A 22,215-nucleotide genomic window follows, 5' to 3' on the forward strand; every position below is an offset into this window, starting at 1 on the left:
TAATTAGTATAATTATAATTGATTGTTATAATTATTTTACTTATTATTCAATTAGGTGTTATTTTTTATGTAATAATTTGGTGTTATTTTTTATGTAATTAATCGTCGTAATTGTATTATTATTATGGTTGTCTCTATTATTATTATTATTATTATTATTAATTTTGTTGTTGTTGTTATTATAATATTGTTATTGTTGATTTTGATTAGTTAGGTTTTGTGCCACTTCAGACAAATTTCTAAATCAATAGTTTAAAGTCGGCAAATTTACATTTGTGGTGCTATTATATTGTCATCAATTACTATTTGTGTGTGCCACGTATATAAATTTGTCAACTTTAAATCGTTTTTTTAAAATTATATAAAAATTTTAAAATATATATATTTTTAAACAATAAATTTATAAATTATAAAAAATATAAGGTTTTTTTTCGATGTAAAACGGTATATATCGATACCGTACCGAAATCTCAGTACATCTTAAAAATTTTGTATAATCGGTAATTCGGTATGCTAGTTATATGTATCGAAATTTTCGGTATAGCGAAATGTTCGGTATGATATAAATATAAAAATAATTATATACCGTAATTTTTGGTACAACATATGATACAATATATATTTTTCAGTACGATACGACATGTCACCCCTTATAATTACAGATAATTTTCTTACCATTATCTCGTAAAAAAGTAAAAATAATATGTTTAATTTTAATCTTATTTTACATAATTTTTTCCATGTGTATAATGTAATGATGATTAAATATTATGAATAAAAAATAATAAAATTTATATTAAGACTTAAAAATAAATTTAAAATAGAGAAGGCATGACTTTGATTTTAAGAATTTTTTAATCACCTTGTGTGATTTGAAATTGCAAGCATATATATATATATATATACATATATATATATATATATATATATATATATATATATATATATTTATAGTTTGTCAGAGTGGTAGGCCTCAAATCACGACCTATCAGAAAAACGGGTAAAGTTCAACCTACTTTAAGGGTTTTATCCGAACCATAAATTCAATGCCACATGATTTGCCACATCAACAATATCGCATTAATTATGCTCACGTATAAAAATATTAACCATCGGATGCATGATTTGAATAATACTTATAATATAGGATCTCATTAACCCAAAAACAGATATCTTACGTTTTGCTTTTTTCATGGAAATATTTTGGGATTGGACGTTGAAAAACCCACAAAAAATTAATTGCATGCATGTCTATGTTTTTGTCTGTTTCCTATTTCATTTTATGCATTTGGAGACTGAATAAAGGCGGATGTGTACAGTACTTGATGGGTTTTTTTAAAAAATAATATATAATAAAAAAATATTAATAAAAATATAACAAAACTGAAAATTTTGTAAAAATATTACAATCCGGAACTTATAGTCCCGGATTCAACATAGAGCTGACAATCATGTCAGAACTCTCCTGAATAAAAAAGTCCCGGATCCCTTTAATTATTTTTTTTTAAAGCAGCCAAATTTAAAAAAAAAAAAAAACAAAGAAAAGTTTTATGAATCCGGAGCTGCCAGTTCCGAATTCATAAAGGCTCAGTCTTTATATTATTCAATGCTGTTATTAATTTATTTTTAATTATTTAAATAATAATATCATATTATTATCATCAAACATTTATTTAGAAATTAAAAAAGCATGATTAAATTAGTGTATTCAGGAAAAAAATATTTTATTCCAAAAATAAAAATAAATAATATTTAAATGTGATTTATAATATAAATAATTTTATAATTATTTTAATTATTATTAAAATTTATAATACATTACTTATAAAAAATATAATCGTTACTAAATTTTTAACAATAAAAATAATATTAAAAATAGTATTACGATTTAATTTTAAGTCAATTCTTATTTATATTATTGTTAAATTTATTTATTTTCTTTATTTTAATTAATATTTATAGTTATTTTTTGTGGTTTGGAAATTAAAATTAGTGGAAATTTAGTAATAAATACCATAAATTTTTTATAAATTAATTTTAGAAATAATAATTGTTTTCAATCATATTAAAAATTTATTACTATTTAATATACAACAAGTGATTCGTATATATCCACATATAAAAATTGCATTCAACTTAATTACATTCACTAAAATGAATAATATAATGCCAATATAATCTGAAATTAAATATTTTTTTATAAATTTTTAATCTTGTTAATAAATTATTTGATGAAAATAAGGATTTATTAAGTTTTGATTATTTTTTTAATTATCATAGTATTAAATATATTTTAAAAAATTTTAATCTTGATAATCAATTCTTTGATGAAAATTAAGGATTTATTAATCTTTAATTTATTTTATAATAATAACACTTGGGGGTATTTTGGTCATTGCAATAAAATCTACAAAATTTTATTTAATGAGTGTTATTATTATAAAACTAATTAGATAGATAATTAATTTTTTATAATTATCACTTCGTTTATTATAATTAATTAAAATATATTTATTACCTTAATCATTAAAAAAATAAATTAAGCTTAATAAATCCTTATTTTTATCAAAGAATTGATTAACAAGATTAAAAATTTTTAAAATATATTTATTACTCTGATCATTAAAAAAATGATCAGAACTTAATAAATCCTTATTTTCTTCAAATAATTGATTAAAGAGATTAAAAGTTTATAAAAAAATATTTAATTTCAGATTATATTGGCATTATATTATTTATTTTAGTGATTGTAATTAAGTTGAATGCAATTTTATATGTGGATTGTGGATATATACGAATCAATTGTTGTATATTAAATAGTAATATATTTTTAATATGATTGAAAACAATTATTATTTCTAAAATTAATTTACAAAAAAAGTATGGTAAAAATTTAAATATTATATTTATTGCTAAATTTCCCACTAATTTTAATTTCCAAACCACAAAAATACCTATAAATATTAATTAAAATATAGAAAATAAATAAATTTAACAATAATATAAATAATAATTGACTTAAAATTAAAATATTAATAATATTTTAAATATTATTTTTTGTTAAAAACTTTACTAACGATTATATTTTTATAAATAATGTATTATAAATTTAATAATAATTAAAATATTCTGAATAATAATTAAAGTAATTATAAAATTATTTATATTATAAATCACATTTAAATATTATTTAATTTTATTTTTGGAATAAAGTATTTTTTCCTTAATACATTCTCATTTAATTATGCTTTTGTAATTTCTAAATAATTATTTAGAAATAATAATAAATAAATTAATAACATAATATAATAATATAAAGGCCGCATCCGGCGGCTTCGGATTCATAAAACTTTTCTTTGTGTTTGTTATTTTTAATTTGGATGCTTTTTTATTTTATTTTATTTTAAAGGAATCCGGGAATTTTTTATTCAGTAATATTTTTACAAAACTTTCAATTTTGTTATATTTTTATTAATATTTTTTTATTATATATTATTTTTTTTAAAAAAACCGTACTTGATATACATATTATATATATATATATACCTGTAAATGACTTTATTTGTATACTTTTCTTTTTTTTTTTTGAGGAATATTTGTATCCTTTTCAAATTGGCTATTTAAGGTTATTTGACCTAAATTTAAATTATTACTGAGAGAGAGGAAAATTGGTGTTTTGAAATAGCTGCAAATATTGTATAGCAATGTTTCATAAATTAAGGCAATAAAGTGCGGTCCTATCAATAAAGTGCCGTCCTATCACTACTACACATATTTCTTCTCTAATATATTATTTATTATTTCCTAAATATTGTAATTTCTCCTATAAAGTTGCCAATCAATATATTCACGGTAAAGTTAGATGATATTAAAAATTTCAAAGCTCGGTTTTGAAAAATAAAATTCAAAATGATCAAATTTATAAATTGTGTTAACATTGAGAATTTTAAAATTGGATATTTTAAGTTTAAATATAAATAAATAAAATAATAAGTTTATATTCATAATATGAAAACTAAAATTATTAATTGGGACAACTACACGAAAATATATATTTTCTTACTATAAATTTATGTAATGTAAAGTCTATCAAATGAGAATAGTTAATTTTATGTATCCCTGATTTCATATTAATATAAAATATTCAATGTAAAATAATTTGTAACAATATAATGTTATATTTTAATATTATTCATACAAAACGAATTAAGCTCATATATAATCAGAAAAAAATCATATTTGATCAACCAAATGATATAATAAAAATAAAATATAGATTTTATATATTTTGTATATGCATGAATGTTAAAAATTCAAAACTCAAAAGTCAGTTACCGCCAAGAGCATAATTTTCATTTGTTAAGTTCATAAATACAAATAAACAAGTTGTTTTTTTTAACAAAAAAAATTAGCAAAATATATTTTCTCAAAAATGTTCTTTTAATATTTCATATATGATATGTTCATATACATAAAAATTGGAGAACCCAGTCAATAAATTAAATAAAAGCCTTGTGGTTAAAACTTTAAAAACAAAAGAAGGAAAAAGAATAAGAAAAGAGAATAAAGAAATGTGGTAAAGAATAGACGAGATTGAGAACATGAAAGATAAATAAACAGTACAAATATTGGGAAACACGTCAATTAAAGGAGTAGGGGAGTAGAATTACAGGAGGAAGCATAGACTCTCCCCTTTTATGCATAGACATTCATAAAGAGACACTAATTTTAAGATGTGATAAACGTATATCTATAAAAATCAAGATGAATGACTGAAAAAATAATTAGAGGGATATTAGTAAAAAAAATGAAAAAAAATTCATCAATAAAAAATCTTAGTTACATTGTTATGTGTTTTCCTACAAAATCAAGATGAATTATTGAAAAATAAATTATATACAATTTTTTTTATTTTATCCATATTAAACTCATTCAATCTTGATTACACAGTGCAAACCTATATCTTTGAGACAAAAGAAGAAAAATATGATTTATAGAATTGAGAATGAGGTAGTAGATCCTAAGTTCAACTATATACTGGACAATGCTGGAAATCAACTTCTAAAATCTTTTACAAAAATTTTGTAAATATAATTTTATTACAATATTTTATAAATACTTGTCTAAACAATTTCAAAATAATTCATGGCAAAAATTAATTACTAGGAAAAAGTAACAATTGATTAAAAAAATCAATCCTAATAAATTTATCAAAGTTAGATTCTCAACACTTTAAAAAATCCTAACACTACTCTAAATCAGACTCTAAAAACTATAATATAACTATAGAAAAACCAAGGTGTAGAAGAAAGAGATTCAAGCCACCAACTCCCATCTTTTTTTTCAATCTTTGAAGATACTTCTTTCCTTGTATAGGAATAATAACCTATAAAACATGGAAACATTAAACTTGGGAAATAAAATAAAGATCATCTAGTTCAAAGAATGTATTAATCAAAGAAACGCAAAACAAATAAGTTATAAGGAAAGAATCTTAGCCCATTCGAGACTCAATATTCCTTAATATAGTTATTCTCGAATTTACCATGCATTCAAAAAGACTCGGACCAAATTAAAAATTACGAAGTGAGAAGAGGTAATTTGATCATATGAAAGATTGTCAACTATTAATCCTCAATTTAACCACCCAACCAACCAACCAAAACACAAACAATTTATCTCAAACAAAATCCTTTACATAAATTTTTTATCCATCGTATTATTTTTAGAATAACAAACACATCTTATATATCAAATATGAAATATATATCTAAACTTCGTATCTTTTATGTGGTTGATTAATAGTCAATCAAAAAGGTTATTAGAATTCAGTAATCATTTTTGATATGCAACGTAACGAACAATCAACAAATTAATCTGGTTGAAAATGATTTATTATTCAACATATCTCTCTTTCACACTCGATCTATTCCAAAGATATAGCCTTTTTGTAGTGATCCTGCATGGAATCACCTATTAACTGGCAACTAATAGCATGCATTAAACTTAATAATCAAAATGCTTAACAGAGTAAAATGTGCGGAAACATAATCCATAATTTACATATCAGCTTAGTAATAAATTTAGGCTTAATATTGTAGTGATGCAACCATATCGAAAAAAAACTAAAAAGTAACATTATACAGCTATATCGAATCCTGCTGTATAATTAACTCCTTAAGGCTCCTGCTCCCTAGTCCTGCCTTGAACTACCAGCTCCGTCCATCATGCGACCTGCCCCGTGGAATAGGGTGTCCAAGATAACAACTAGGACGTGAGCGCTAACGCCCAGTACATAAGCATGAGTAAACATATGTATATAATGCATGCAACATGATGACTGGTAAAGGGTCATCTGAAAAGTCATGCTCAGTACCGGCGCCACATGAGTGCTGCCACTGCACGGATCAACCTCTGGATGCAACCACACTCGTCTAGTACACCAGAGTAGTCAGACATACATGTTCCCGCCGTCGCGGTACTCTCAGTGACAGACTATCGAGTATAGAGCTGAGCGGCTCTATAATCAGGTATATCAAGGTATAGACTCAACGTGTATGTGCAAATGATATATGAGCATAGAAAGCGATAAAACATACATCATGCCACATAATAATGCCAAATAAATGCAACATATAAACATGTATACTCGCTGGCAATCTCAGTAAATGTGTACGTACCTCTAGGCTACTTCAAGTATAGTAGATCCTAGGTTCCAAGCCTATATTCAAAAGTTCATCGTATCACTACACAAGTTCTATAAGCCTTAATTAAGCTAATAAGTACTCCCAAAACTTAAATAGATTTCCGGACCATACCTTCATTCGTAGATAGCCCTTTGAAGTCGCTAGTCCCGGATGACTATAACCACTTCTTGGTTATTCTAGAACCTCTATTATAAACGATAGGGCCCTCAAATGTATAACTCACACTATATAACTGAAGAAGAAAACTCAGGAATTCGTAATTCAAAATGAAATCAAACGAGCCCTCTTTATAGGAAAATTTCCGGTCGAGTTCGGAGCCTCCGAACCTGAGTTCAGATCGTCCGATCCAACTCACTACCTGCATGCGAAACACGTCGAGTTCGGACCATCCGACCCCCACTTCGGGCCGTCCGAAGTGTCTTAATTCCAACATTTGTCAAAATCCAAGGCTGAGTAATCCTGCTTACTTGGCACAAGGGATTTCGGGTCGTCCGAAGTCCTCTTCGGACCGTCCGAACTTGCCTTAACTCCGAAGTCAACTAGTCCACGATCGGAGCTCCCGGACTATTGAGTTTGGATCATCCGAAGTCCTCTTTGGACCGTCCAAACTGGCTCAAATATTGAAAATCCAATTCTTGATTCTAAAACCCGATTAAGTCTCGGAATTGGTTAATTACTAAACCTTAATCATGTTTTACATATTATTATCTTAAAATAAAATATGGGTTACTACATTCTCCCCACCTTTAGATATTTCGTCCACGAAATAACATCTAAAGATAAATCAAGATAACAATATGAAACAACAAACCATGTTTTATTATAACAACTTTACTTACATCTTTACATGGTAATAAAAAATACAAAGCAAACAACTCAGGATATTCTGCTCGCATATGACACTCGGTTTTCCAAGTTGCTTCTTCAACGCCTCGGCGTTGCCACTGTACCATCACAAGTGGTATAGTCTTGTTGCGAAGAACTTTCTCCTTTCTGTCTAGGATACGGAGTGATAGTTCAACATATGACAGATCTGACTCTAGCTGAACATCAGTAGGTTGAATAATATGAGATTCATCAGCTATGTACTGTCGAAGTAACGACACATGAAAAACATTATGTATACTGGAAAGATGCCGGTAACGCCAAACGATATGCAACATCTCCGATCTTCTCCAGTATCTGGAAAGGCCCAATGTAACGAGGTGACAACTTGCCTTTCACACTGAACCTCATCACCTTCCTGAAAGGTGACACTCGTAAGAATACATACTCACCAGGCTCGAACTGAAGTGGCCTGCGGTGAATATTAGCATAACTGGCTTGTCTATCTTGAGCAGCTTTGATCCTCTGCTTGATCAAATCTACATTGTCTACAATCTTCTGCACCAAGTCAGGACCCTTGACTTGTCGTTCTCCGACTTCATCCCAGAATAACGGAGTACGACACCGTCGACCATACAATGCCTCGAAAGGTGCCATATCAATACTACGATGATAACTATTATTGTAGGCAAATTCGATCAAAGGTAATTGATCCTGCCAAGATAAACCAAAGTCCATAACAGAATAACGTAGCATATCCTCCAGCGTATGAATAGTGCGTTATGACTGCCCATCAATCTTCGGATGATATGCAGTGCTCAAACTCAGAGTGGTACCCAAAGCCTGCTGAAAACTATCCCAAAAACGTGAGGTAAATCGCGGGTCCCTATCACTAACTATGCTCACTGGAATTCCATGTAATCGCACTATCTCTTGGATATATAAGCATGCGATCATAAGAATACTCCCGGTTGTAAGGAATGAAATGTGCTGATTTCATCAAATGGTCAACAACGACCCAGATAGCATCACACTGACGTGATGTCATAGGCAAGTGGGTGACAAAATCCATAGTCACGTGCTCCCACTTCCATTCGAAAATCTCAAGATTCTGCAATAATCCACCTGGTCGTCGGTGTTCAGCCTTGACCTGTTGACAAACCAAACATCTTGAAACAAATTGAAATACACTCCGCTTCATCCCTTTCCACCAGAATCTAGTTCACAAGTCCTTTTACATTTTCATGCTTCCAGGATGAACGGACAATCGACTCCTGTGAGCTTGAGAAAGAATATCATTCCTGAGCTCCGCAACATTAGGTACAACCACTCGATTCGACACAATAAACCATTAGCCTGAAAATGGAATCCAGATGTATTAACCACATTGGCTAGACATGCCAAACGCTGAGTCTTAACATCAGATATCTGAGCATCTCTGATCCGAGAATACAATACTGACTCAGATAGAATAGTATACAATCGAATCCCATTCCTCCCTTTCTTGTGCTTGAGCGTAAAACTCAATGAACAACACTTTTGAACCATATGAGATATTTCACTAGTCTGAAGTGCAGAAAGTCTCACCTGCCGACTCAAGGCATCAGCAGTAAGATTAGCAGAACCTGGATGATATTTGATTTTACAATCATAATTCTTCAAAAGATCCATCCAGCGTCTCTGTCGCATATTCAACTCCGCCTGAGTGAATAAATACTTCAGACTCTTGTGGTCCATGAATATCTCAAATTTCTCGTCATAAAGATAATGCCTCCAGATCTTGAGCGCAAATACAATAGCGGCTAACTCGAGATCATGTACTGGATAATTATTCTCATGCGTCTTCAACTGTCGAGAAGCATAGGCAATAACATGTCCATGCTGTGTCAGAACACAACCTAACCCCTGACCAGAGGCATCAGTAAAGACAACATAGCCCCCCGATTCAGAAGGTAGAGCTAACACAGGTGCAGTAGTAAGACGTCTACGCAGCTCATGAAATGACTCCTCACAATCCGAGGACCATATGAAGGTAACATCTTTCCGTGTAAGCTTTGTCAAAGGCCTGACCAACTGTGCAAAATTCTCGATGAACCGACGGTAATAACCGGCTAGACCCAAGAAACTATGAATTTCAGCAACCGTCGTCGGACGAGACCAGTTCAACACTGCCTCTATCTTACTAGAATCAACAGATATTCCTTCACTAGAAATCACATGACCGAGAAACACTACCCGATCAAGCCAAAATTCACACTTGCTCAATTTCGCATACATCTGCTTCTCTAGTAACGCCTGAAAAACAATCCTTAGATGTTGTGCATGCTCATTCTTGTCATGAGAATAGACAAAAATATCATCAATAAAGATGATGTCAAATCTATCCAGATATTCTCAAAATACCTGATTCATCAGATTCATAAAGACTGCCGGTGCATTCGTCAAACCAAATGACATAACCAAAAATTCATAATGCCCGTATCTGGTCCTAAAAGCAGTCGTATAAATATCTGAGTCATGTATCCGCATCTGGTGATATCCAGATCTAAGATATATCTTGGAGTAAACAAAAGTACACTGTAGTTGATCGAACAAATCATCAATTCGTGGCAAATGATACTTATTATTGATGGTGACACGATTCAACTTCTTGTAGTCAATACATAATCGCATCGATCCATCCTTCTTCTTGACAAACAACCCAGGTGCTCCCCACGGAGAAACACTTGGACGGATATATCCCTTGTCTAGCAGATCTTGCAACTGCAGTTTCAATTCTCTTATCTCTGACGGTGCCAAACGATAAGGTGCTCGGGATATAGGAGTCGTTCCTGGTACTAGATCAATACCAAATTCAACCTCTCGAACCGGAGGAAAACCTGGAATCTCATCATGGAATACATCAGGAAACTCGCTGACAGCTGGTAACTGATCAATAACCGAACTACTCGTGGACATATCAACTGCATAAATGAGGTAGCCCTCCCCACCTGACTCCAAGAATGACATGCCTTTAGAGCCGAAACAAGTGGCATCGGAGGTCGCGCACCCTCACCATAAAAGTACCAGCTATCACCCTCAGCAGGATGAAACTGTACCAAACGCTGATAACAATCCACAGTAGCGTGATACAAAGTCAACATATCTATTCCCAAAATACAGTCAAAATCTGTCATCGCTAATATCATCAAATTAGCCGATAACACATTACCCTCAAACTCTAGAAGGCAACCTATCACTAGACACTTAGTCACTACCTCCTGCTCCAGCTGAGTAGATACAACTAAATCCATATCTAATGATACATAAGGTAATCTATGTCTCTTGACAAAACGGCTAGAAATAAAGGAATGCGATGCTCCAGTATCAATTAAAACAAGTGCAGGAATACCACATAACAAAAAGGTACCTGCCAACATGCGATCGCTTCCCTCAGTAGCCTGCTCTTGGGACAGAGCAAATACCTGCCCTTGAGTCTGTGGGCGGTAACCAGAAAAACTCTATGGTGCTGGCTGCTGACATGGAAAAGTATAAGCATGAGATCCAACCTGTGATCCCGATCCACTAGCAGAACACATACGCTGAGGACAATTTCTCCGCAGATGTCCCTGCTCACCACAAATATAACAAGCACCAGTAGCCTTCAGACACGAAGCTGCAAGATACTTCCCACCACAGTGACTGCAAAACTCCTCCTCCTCCTTCTTCTTCCCGAAACGGAATGTACCTCATAAACCACGAGAACCAGACGAAGTAGTAGTAGTAGAAGAAGACAAAGGTCCAGATTGCACAACAGATTGAGCTCTAGGCTCAAAAGATTCACTAGGCTGTCCTGGCATCATAAACTGTGCTCGCCTGTTGCTGTTCTCCACTTGACGGCAACTGTTCACCAAAGTCTCCTAAGATGTCGGATCATCACAGACGACAACTTGTGAATAGATATCTTGATTCAAACCTTGCAGAAAGATATCATACTTGGGCGCATCACTGTCACTGATATGAGGACTGAAAGGTAGCAGATCAAGAAATCGTTGCTGATATTGATCAATAGTCATTGATCCTTGCCTCAGGGTCAGCAACTCCATAGATCGTGCCTGACGAACAGCTGGAGGAAAATACAGTTTCTGAAACTGCTGACAAAAATCCCCCCAAGTCACATGTCCTCTCTCAGTACGTGCTTGAGCAACTTTGGCATCCCACCATAAGTGTGCTCTATCCTCTAGAACGAATTCTAGAAATTCCAGTTTCTGCTCTTCAGTACACTCAAATGCTCGAAATGCACTCTCGAGTTTAGACATCCAACCTCTTGCCTGTTCAGGATTCTCGCCTCCCACCTAGGGTTTTGGTCCTACTTGCATGAACTTATTAATAGTGTAGCGACGTCTACCCTCATGAGGACGATAATGATCATCACGATGGCGATGATGACGATGATGACCACCTCCCTGGCCAACACTACCGTGACTCTCGTCAGCCATATCTCGAAAAGAATTTGCACATTAAAATTCCAAATGCGCACTAATTACTCAAGATTAGACTAAATCCCAAGTACTAATTTCCAAAATCTATGCATGCTCTGATACCAAAAATGTAGTGACCCTGCATGAAATCACCTACTAACTGGCAACTAATACCATGCATTAAACTTAATAATCAAAATGCTTAACAGAGTAAAACGTGCGGAAACATAATCCATAATTTACATATCAGCTTAGTAATAAATCCATTCTTAATACTGTAGTGATACAACCATATCGAAAAAAAACTAAAAAGTAACATTATACAGCTATATCGAATCCTGCTGTATAATTAACTCCTCAAGGCTCCTGCTCCCTAGTCCTGCCTTGAACTACCAGCTCCGTCCATCCTGCGACCTGCCCCGTGGAATAGGGTGCCCAAGATAACAACTAGAACGTGAGCGCTAACGCCCAGTACATAAGCATGAGTAAACATATGTATATAATGCATGCAACATGATGACTGGTAAAGGGTCATCTGAAAAGTCATGCTCAGTACTGGCGCCACATGAGTGCTGCCACCGCACGAATCAACCTCTGGGTGCAACCACACTCGTCTAGTACACCAGAGTAGTCAGACATACATGTCCCCGCTGTCGCGGTATTCTCAGTGATAGAATATCGAGTATAAAGCTGAGCGGCTCTATAATTAGGTATATCAAGATATAGGCTCAACGTGTATGTGCACATGATATATGAGTATAGAAAGCGGTAAAACATACATCATGCCACATAATAATTCCAAATAAATGCAACATATAAATATGTATAATCGCTGGCAATCTCAGTCAATGTGTACGTACCTCTAGGCTAGTTCAAGTATAGTAGATCCTAGGTTCCAAGCCTATATTCAAAAGTTCATCGTATCACTACACAAGTTCTATAAGTCTTAACTAAGCTAATAAGTACTCCCAAAACTTAAATAGATTCCCGGACCATACCTTCGTCCGTAGATAGCCCTTTGAAGTCGCTAGTCCCGGATGACTATAACAACTCCTTGGTTATTCCAGAATCTTTATTATAACCGATAGGGCCCTCAAGTGTATAACTCACACTATACAACTGAAGAAGAAAACTCGGGAATTCGTAATTCAAAATAAAATCGAACGAGCCCTATTTATAGGAAAATTTCCGGTCGAGTTCGGAGCCTCCGAACCTGAGTTCGGATCGTCCGATCCAAATCACTGCCTGCATGCGAGACACGTCGAGTTCGGACCGTCCGACCTCCACTTCGGGCCGTCCGAAGTGTCCTAATTCCGACATTTGTCAAAATCCAAGGCTGAGTAATCCTGCTTGCTTGGCACAAGGGAGTTCGGGCCGTCCGAAGTCCTCTTCGGACCGTCCGAACTTGCCTTAACTCCGAAGTCAACCAGTCCACGATCGGAGCTCCCGGACTGCTGAGTTCAGAACGTCCGAAGAGGACTTCGAACCATCCGAACTGGCTCAAATATTGAAAATCCAATTCTTGATTCTAAAATCCGATTAAGCCTCGGAATTGGTTAATTACTAAACCTTAATCATGTTTAACATATTATTATCTTAAAATAGAATCTGGGTTACTGTAGTTTTTCTGCTATATTCCACTAAAAATATTAAGTAAATAGCTGAAAAAAATTAAAACAACTTTCCTATTTTTCTGTATTTTAATTCATTCAAAATATATTGTGTTTTTTGTAATTTTAATTCATTCTAAAAAAATTTTACGCTTTTGAAAACTTGGTTCATATGGGTATTGTAAGTAAAAACAAAAAAAGTAACTAAATCTAGAAAGTGAATTATATATTTACGACATTACAAATACTAACAATCGTGTGCACATATTTGTGTGTGTAAAATAATAACTACAATGTATATGAATTTTGATGCTTAATAAGTTAGGTTAATTAAAAAAAAGAACTAAAATAAACAAAGAATATTATTGGAGATGTGGGGATAGTGAATAAGAAACATGAAGAAAACACAAAATTGAAAAAAAAAAAATGATATTTTTGGTATGTTGAAAAATAGACCATGACACCGAGTTAGTTATTCTTATATGCTTACATTTAATAAATAATAAAATTTTTTTTGTGAAACTTATCGCCGTTCAAATTTGTGATATTGATATTATTTTATCTATGAAAAATATTATTTTTTATCAAAAAAAATATTGTTTTTCACTATCAAGTCAAACCATTTACAAATAAATATTTGTATGATAGTCTTATAAGATATTTACTCTTTGTATAAAAGGGAAAAGAACCCTAAATAATTGGGATTTGAGTTTTCCTTTTCTTGGTTTTGAAGTTCTAGTCAAAACTTGTGCCTCTTTAACTATTATAGTTCCTTGGAAATTTATGGGAAAAGTCAAAATCAAACGTTTTATCCATTGAAGATTGTGTAAATGACCAAAAATAATAATAATATGAATTGGACTTTTGTGATAGTCTCGAGGATCAGTTCCATAAGATGAATCGATCCATATAATTTATATCTATGGTTAAAATTAATAATTTTAACATAAATATAATATTTTTTGTAGGTTGTTTGTATTCGATATCCTTCACAGAAAATTGATTTATAAAACGACTTATATATAAGAGCTTTTTTATGTAATAAGATAAGATTATGCACAAGGAGTTTTTGTTATTTATTATTATATCAGAAATAATTTTTACGCTTATTTTGTTTTGTTGTTTTAAAAAATTGTAAATTGATTTAAGTAGAGTCCAAAAGCATAGGAAACGAGCCATTTGGGCTTCATTGAGCGTCAAGTTCTTATCTACCATACATGGGCTTCACCAGATAACCCAAACTGAAATTAATTATCATTAAGAGAGGTCACGATTTATACACACAACACACACAACCACAACAACAACAAAAAAAAGAAATAAAAAATAGCTTTTCTATAAATAATAAGTTCAATATCATAAATTGGGTTAATTACGTCCAACTTCCCTGAAAACTGAGGTTTTCTAGTATTACAAAAATATCTAATTAATTTTAAAAAATTACGCCTACCTCCTTTCAATTTTGTAGGAGTGTACAAAATATAACAAAAATGAGAAATGTCTATTATTTGCCAAAAAAATTCAAAAATTTTAAAAAATGAATTATGGTTAGCCTATTGTTTGATTGTTGCTGTACGAATAATTAAAAATAGTAAAAATATGAAAAGAAAATCGAAAATTGAAAATAGTAAAAAAAAAAAAAAGAGTATATTTGATTTTTTTTCCTTATATGTAATAATTTAATTTTAATATATATAGTGATACCCTGGTAAGCCAGGGGTGGCAGAGCCATGAAAGGCCAGGGGTGTCAGGGCTGTATTAAAGCAGGCTAGGATCTTCAGGATCCCGGGAGACCAGATATGCATGACTTAGACAAAACCCACGTCTCAAGGGCATGATCCCCACGATTGCCATAATCCCGAGCCTTTCGGCTCCATCGTGCGTCACAGGTAAACGTGGGTAACTCCTGCACCCACGATCCAGATCGTGGCCACTACCCTGGAAATGCGGAGTAACTCTCTCACTCCAAGGCCTATAAATACCTGGCCACAAGCATTTGTAGAGGTATGTTCATCTAAAATTCCAAAACACTATACTCATTTTTCCTAAAAGCCCACTCTATTTCTAAGTCTGGCTTAAGCATCGGAGTGGCCCAGCCGGAAGACCTTCCGGCACCACACTAACGTGCTTTCATTCCTTTTCCTTGTGTGCAGATCATCCTGATCCCAGAGGGACAAATCACATTTTACACCTATTAGCCCGGCCATCACGTCAGGCCCACTTAACTACCCTGACAACCCGAGCCCTGGTTTGATAAACCATCATCATTGGCGCCGTCTGTGGGAAGCTTGTTCTATAGACGTAGATATGGCTTCTCATGAGCAAACATCACCTGGAGACCACCAGCAAGGCCGGATCATTACCATTTCTGTGGAGCAGTTCGAATCATATGTTCAGGATATGATACGGAAGTCATTGATAGCTGCAAAGCAACCACAATCAAAGGATATAACAGTGGAGGAAGAAAGGAACCGGGGTAATCCAAACCCTAATGCCCAAGTTAGAGAAGGAGAAGAAGAAGAAAGCTCTTGGATGCACTCAATACAGCCTTCCATGGCGGATGAGTTGCATGAACTTTGGAGGAAAGTACAGAAGTTGGAAGAAGGGGGTTCCAAAATGGCTTGGCCTATCAAGATTCCGGGTTGCCCTTTTTCGGAGGAGGTGATAGAGGAACCCTTGCCATTAAATTACAACTCGGCAAAAATCCGGGAGTATGATGGGAGCACGGACCCAGAGGAGCACCTGGCTCGGTTTGAGAATGTAGCTATGTTACATTGTTATGGGGATAAGATCAAGTGCAAAGTCTTCTTAACCACTTTGGTGGATTCTGCCCAAATACGGTTTGAGAAGTTGGAGCCCCAAAGTGTTCGATCCTTTGCAGAATTCAAGCAATGTTTTTGCAGCACTTCGGCAGTAGCAAGAGGTATAGGAAAACTGCCTATAGCCTATTTGAAGCAAAACAGTCAGGAGAGGAGTCTCTACGAACCTATATCAAAAGGTTCAACAAGATCGCTTTGGAGGTCCCGACCTGTGCCCAGGAGACCAAGATCACGGCCTTCACTCAAGGTCTTCGGGAAGTGGGGAAGCTAGATGCCCGATGGGAGGGGCCATACAAGCTTATCAAAAAGGTCGGTGCTAATACTTAGTACCTACAGGATAGTCAGGGACGCCCCCTCAAACGACCATGGAATGCTTTACATTTGAAGAAATATTTTATGTAGTGTTTTGTATTCGATGTTTATTAATGAAGGAGTTTATTCATTAAAGAAAGTTTTCTATTATCTAAGTCCGGGAGGTTCCAGGCCCCGACACCCATCTTAAGCCCAAGACATATATAAGCCCTTGGCATTTTATAAGCCCGGGAGGTTCCAGGCCCCGGCACCCATCTTAAGCCCAAGGCATATATAAGCCCTTGGCATTATATAAGCCCGGGAGGTTCCAGACCCCGGCACCCATCTTAAGCCCAAGACATATATAAGCCCTTGGCATTATATAAGCCCGGGAGGTTCCAGGCCCCGGCATTCATCTTAAGCCCAAGGCATATATAAGCCCTTGGCATTATATAAGCCCGAGAGGTTCCAGGCCCCGACACCCATCTTAAGCCCAAGGCATATATAAGCCCTTGACATTATATAAGCCCGTGAGGTTCCAGGCCCCTGCACCCATTTTAACCCCAAGGCATATATAAGCCCTTGGCATTATATAAGCCCGGGAGGTTCCAGGCCCCGGCACCCATCTTAAGCCCAAGGCATATATAAGCCCTTGGCATTATATAAGCCCGGGAGGTTCCAGGCCCCGACACCCATCTTGTTAGAACCTAATGGGGGGGGGGGGGGGGGATTTAGGTTCTATTGTCAACTTTAGAAATTTAAAGCGATTATGCAAATACGCAAGCGGAAGATTTAAAGCAATTAATAATAAGTGCGGTAAATAAATGCGTAATATAAATAAAGCAGTAAAAAGGATAAGAGATGTTTATGGAAGTTCGACGATAAATCGTCTACGTCTCCCCTTCTTGGTTAAGATCGATTAACCAAGGATCCACTAGCACTTCGAACGACTTGGCTATGATGGCTCCAAGGATAGCCTTACAACTTGACACAATCACCGCGCCGATACAACTCAACACTTGGCCTTAAGGGCTCCAAGGATAGCCACAACACTCGTAAATACACTTGGCTTCACACACAAGTGTTTACAATAACCGAGCAACCAACTCACGAATGAACTTATACAAACAACCCTCGATTTTGAATATATATCTCACAAATATTTCTTTTAACTCTTGTAGGAGATGAACTTACTTGCAAAGAGAGTTGAGAGTGAATTGGTGAGTTGAGAAAACTTCAAATGGCATGTATTTATAGGTGCCTGTGGGGACCCGGGTTGCTAATTTCATCTTAGGGCAATTAAAGATTAATAAACAATTAATCGAACAATAAAAGAATATTCAAACCAAGAGCTAAATTTTTTTTTTTTTTAAAACTGAGCACCTCGCTCGATCGGGTAAATTCACCCGATCAAGCGGGCAAAAAAGTCCAGCTCTCGGGTCTGAATCCATATTGGCCTCGCTCGATCGGTGGAAATCATCCGATCGAGCGAGCCCCAAATCCTTATTTCTCTGTGTTGAACAAACACAGGCCGCGCTCGATCCGCAAAAGTCACCCGATCGAGCGGGCTCCAAATTCTGAAAATTCTGCTGCAACTTAATGCTGTCAAACTTGGAATATAAAGACATCTAGTCTTATACAAGCTACAAAATAATATAAATGCTTTGACAAATAAATCCTAACTCATAAATACATCAATTCATGAATATAAACTAGGATTGACCAAATAGAAACATGTACAAGATTCTTGGTCTTCTAACATGTTATTTACAATACATATCATCTGCTTAAACCCGAATCATCACATGCTATCTCTCTTCTCAAGCTATCCAAGCCAACTCTAGCTTGATCATGCCCCAACCTGATGCAATGCACACATACAAACAAAGCAAAAACCGGATAACTCCGGTGAGAATAAATCTCAGTATGAAAGACATGCATATACATCATTAACGCATATGGAATCTATATGCCATAAAACTCTAAAATCATAAAACATGTAATAACATGTAGATCATAGAATCATCATCAATGCTTAAACTCTTAACACATAATGATTCATCTAAAGCAATAGCACACATTCATATCTAGAATAGTGTATCACAACATGCTAGCATTTATAACTGCATAATCTAAACCATAAAAAAACTCTAGGTTAATGCATAAATGCAATGCATGTGCCAAGGAAAAGGCTATCAAATCTGATACCAATAAGCTTAGTTCTTGGGATCCCGGGGAATAAAATCTTTAACTAACCACCGACTCTCTCAATCGAGGTGGTGTTAAATATCTCAATTCCCCTGACTTTGGTGCAACTATAGTGAGTCATCTAGCTCTGGATATAAATCTATATTCCGTGCCATGAGTCATCAAGTAAATCTACATTCCATGCCACTCAACTACAGTTCTCCAAACGTCATATGCACTCTAGGCCATTCTGCCCTATGTGCTATTCAAGGTAGGGTTCAAGATGAATGCAACATAATCTGTATGCATTAAATGTTATAAAACACCTTGAACACATCTATCATATAATCATATGAGCATATAATCACTCAACGATACCGACAAATCTGTAAGTATCACATGTAATATAAATCAAATCAGACAAGTAAACATTTACATAAATATTCTGGGACTTCAAGAAAATAGCTATCTTGAATAATCTATCCCATTTATGTAAACGTAAACCATAACATATATGAAAACATGCATGTATGTGATTTTAGGCAACTCGATAATCAGAAACAATCTCGAGTTATTCTGCCCATCTTATTAATGTCTATTCATACCTTTCATCGCGATTCAAACATCTTGAATCTGTTGCCAATACTGATCATCTCAAAGCTAGCCAAATCAGTCATACAATTCTGCTCATTTCAATCAGTGCTACTTGAAGGTAGTTTTGATTCAACTTCAAACACTTCAAGTCATTCGAACTCGAACACGTTGATTCAACTTCGATAATCTTTAATTCAAATCTGAAATAGATTATAACATATCTAAACATCAATTCCAATCTGAATCGATGATTCTTTAAAGCTTATACAATTCAAATCTTGCTAATACGATCGGAATTCAAACCGACATCGCAACTATCCGAGTTCGATAAATCTTTCGATTCAAATATCATTATATCTTCATTCTAAACATAATCTCATATTCAATTCATTCACAATAAACTTGAAGATGAGCTCTAGACATTTAGAATGCATAACAATTCAAAATCTTGAACCGGCGGCATAACGATACGATTTCAATCTTTCCAAAAGCTTAAACATCAATATGACAATCATATCAATCTCATATCATCACCAATTCTACAGCTAAATTTCGAAATATGCAGCCCCATAATTTCAGAATTTCAACAATTCTTTCAAAAATCGAAAACATGTTCAAACGACGATCTTTTCACGATCCGTCTTAAATATGCTATCGTCGTATCTACTAGAACACGTTTATACAATCAAATAATAATTCTAAAAACAACTTAAAATTCAAACATGGTAGAACTTCATAAAACTTACGTCAAAACGTAGCACTCGGAGCTGTGATCGCAAATATATGTTCAATCGGAAATTCTACCGGACGGATTGAATTTAATCGGGACTTGAAAGAGAAAAATTGGCTTGGAACCCTTTCTGCCCTCTTCTCTCGTTCTTGGCTGGGAATCTGATCCCTTTTCACGTTTTAATGACCAAGTTGCAAGGGAATTGCATTTTGGTCCCTGAACTTTGGCCTAATTGAAATTCAGTCCCCGGACAAGCGATTTAATTCAATTTCAATCCTAAATAATTTAAGAATATTAGAATTTAAATCTAAACTCTAAATATTCTCAAATTAAATATTCTCGGATTAAAATTTAATCATTTCGGACCTTATCGCATTTTAGTCCTTGAACTATTCAATATTTGCAAATGAGTCCTTACTCGGATTTCATCCTCAAATTCAATCCTTGATATTTATCATTTTGGAATTCACATCTTAAATTCCATAAATATCAATTCAAAATATTTTTAATCTTTTAATTTAAGAATTTCGGATATTAAAATCTTAAAATCTGAAAATCCTCAAATTAAATATTTCTGACCCGAAATTGAAATCTCTAATTTCTTAACTTCTTCAAATAACTCTTTTATCATTTTCGGAATTTAAATCTTAAATCCCGTAATTAAGAACTTAATATTTTCGGGCCTTACAGTGCCAATCCGAACGGGTTCGGGTCGCCCGAACCTTGTCTGATTGAAATTTAAATTCTTACGGCTGGTGAACTGTTCGGGTGGTCCGAAGTCATCTTCGGGTCGTCCGAACGGCGGCATTAAATTCATTTCGGCAAATTTTCTTCCGACAAAATCTTCATGGCCGTAAAGGAGTTCGGGTCGTCCGAACCTGTCTTCGGGTCGTCCGAAGTAGTCATTTCGTGGCCTCCGAGAGTGCCTCCGATCTTTATTTAATTTTTGGAAAATCTTCGGGTCGTCCGAACTCACTTCGGATCGTCCGAAGTAATCATTTCGTGGCCTCCGAGAGTGCCTCCGATCTTTATTTAATTTCTGGAAAATCTTCGGGTCGTCCGAACTCACTTCGGATCGTTCGAAGTAGTCTTCGAATTCTCCGAACTTGTCCTCCGATCTTTATTAAATTCTGGAAATACTTCGGAGCATCCGAAGTTGTTTTCGGGTCTTTCGAACCTGGACATATTCGAACTTTCGAATTTTTATTCCCAATTTTTGATTATCGGTTCTTGCTTCCAATATTGTCTATACTCAAAAATATTATTACCAAAAAATTTCTCACTTTAAACTGTTAGTAACGATTAACCGAGTTTTGTAATCATCAAAACAATTTAATTATGAGAATTGTTAATGCATTAAAAACATTAATCTCATTACAGGAGATTTGTATGCGTTTAAGGCGTATCAATCTTTCCCTTTTTGATGATCACAAAACTTGGTTAAATAGGAGAAATAAAATAAGGCAATAATATAATTAAACAAATTTACTCAAATATTGTTTAAGATATAATAATTAAAACTTTCCCTCAATTTAATGAATAATTATTTAACCAAATTAATTCTTCCCCTTTTTGCGATAATCAAAAAATAATTAAAAGACGAGAAAATTAAATTACACAATAATTTCATTAAACTAATTTAGAAATTTTTACATTAAAATCATAAACAAGTACAACTTAAAATGCAAAAATAAAATCTAAGAGTCATCATCGTGCTGCGACGGAGGATAGCGAGAGAAAAAGTCATCGAAGCGAGTCTCCAGCGAGGCAACTCTCATAGTCAATGCATCCATAGAGGCAGTAGAAGATGCAAAGTGGCTGGCTAGATTCCCTTCAATGGGCTGAAGAGTCTCGAAAAGACGATCAGTCTGAGGAGCGGGGGTCGCAGGAACTTCGGGTAGCTCAAATGGAAGCTCGCCAAGATTTCTTGGAAAAGTATGAAAACCAGAAGAAGAAGGTCCTCCTTCTTCGGCAGGCGGCCCATTGGGAAAA

This window comes from Henckelia pumila, chromosome 1 (genome assembly GCF_033568475.1).
Source record: "Henckelia pumila isolate YLH828 chromosome 1, ASM3356847v2, whole genome shotgun sequence".
In the NCBI taxonomy this organism is placed as follows: domain Eukaryota; kingdom Viridiplantae; phylum Streptophyta; class Magnoliopsida; order Lamiales; family Gesneriaceae; genus Henckelia; species Henckelia pumila.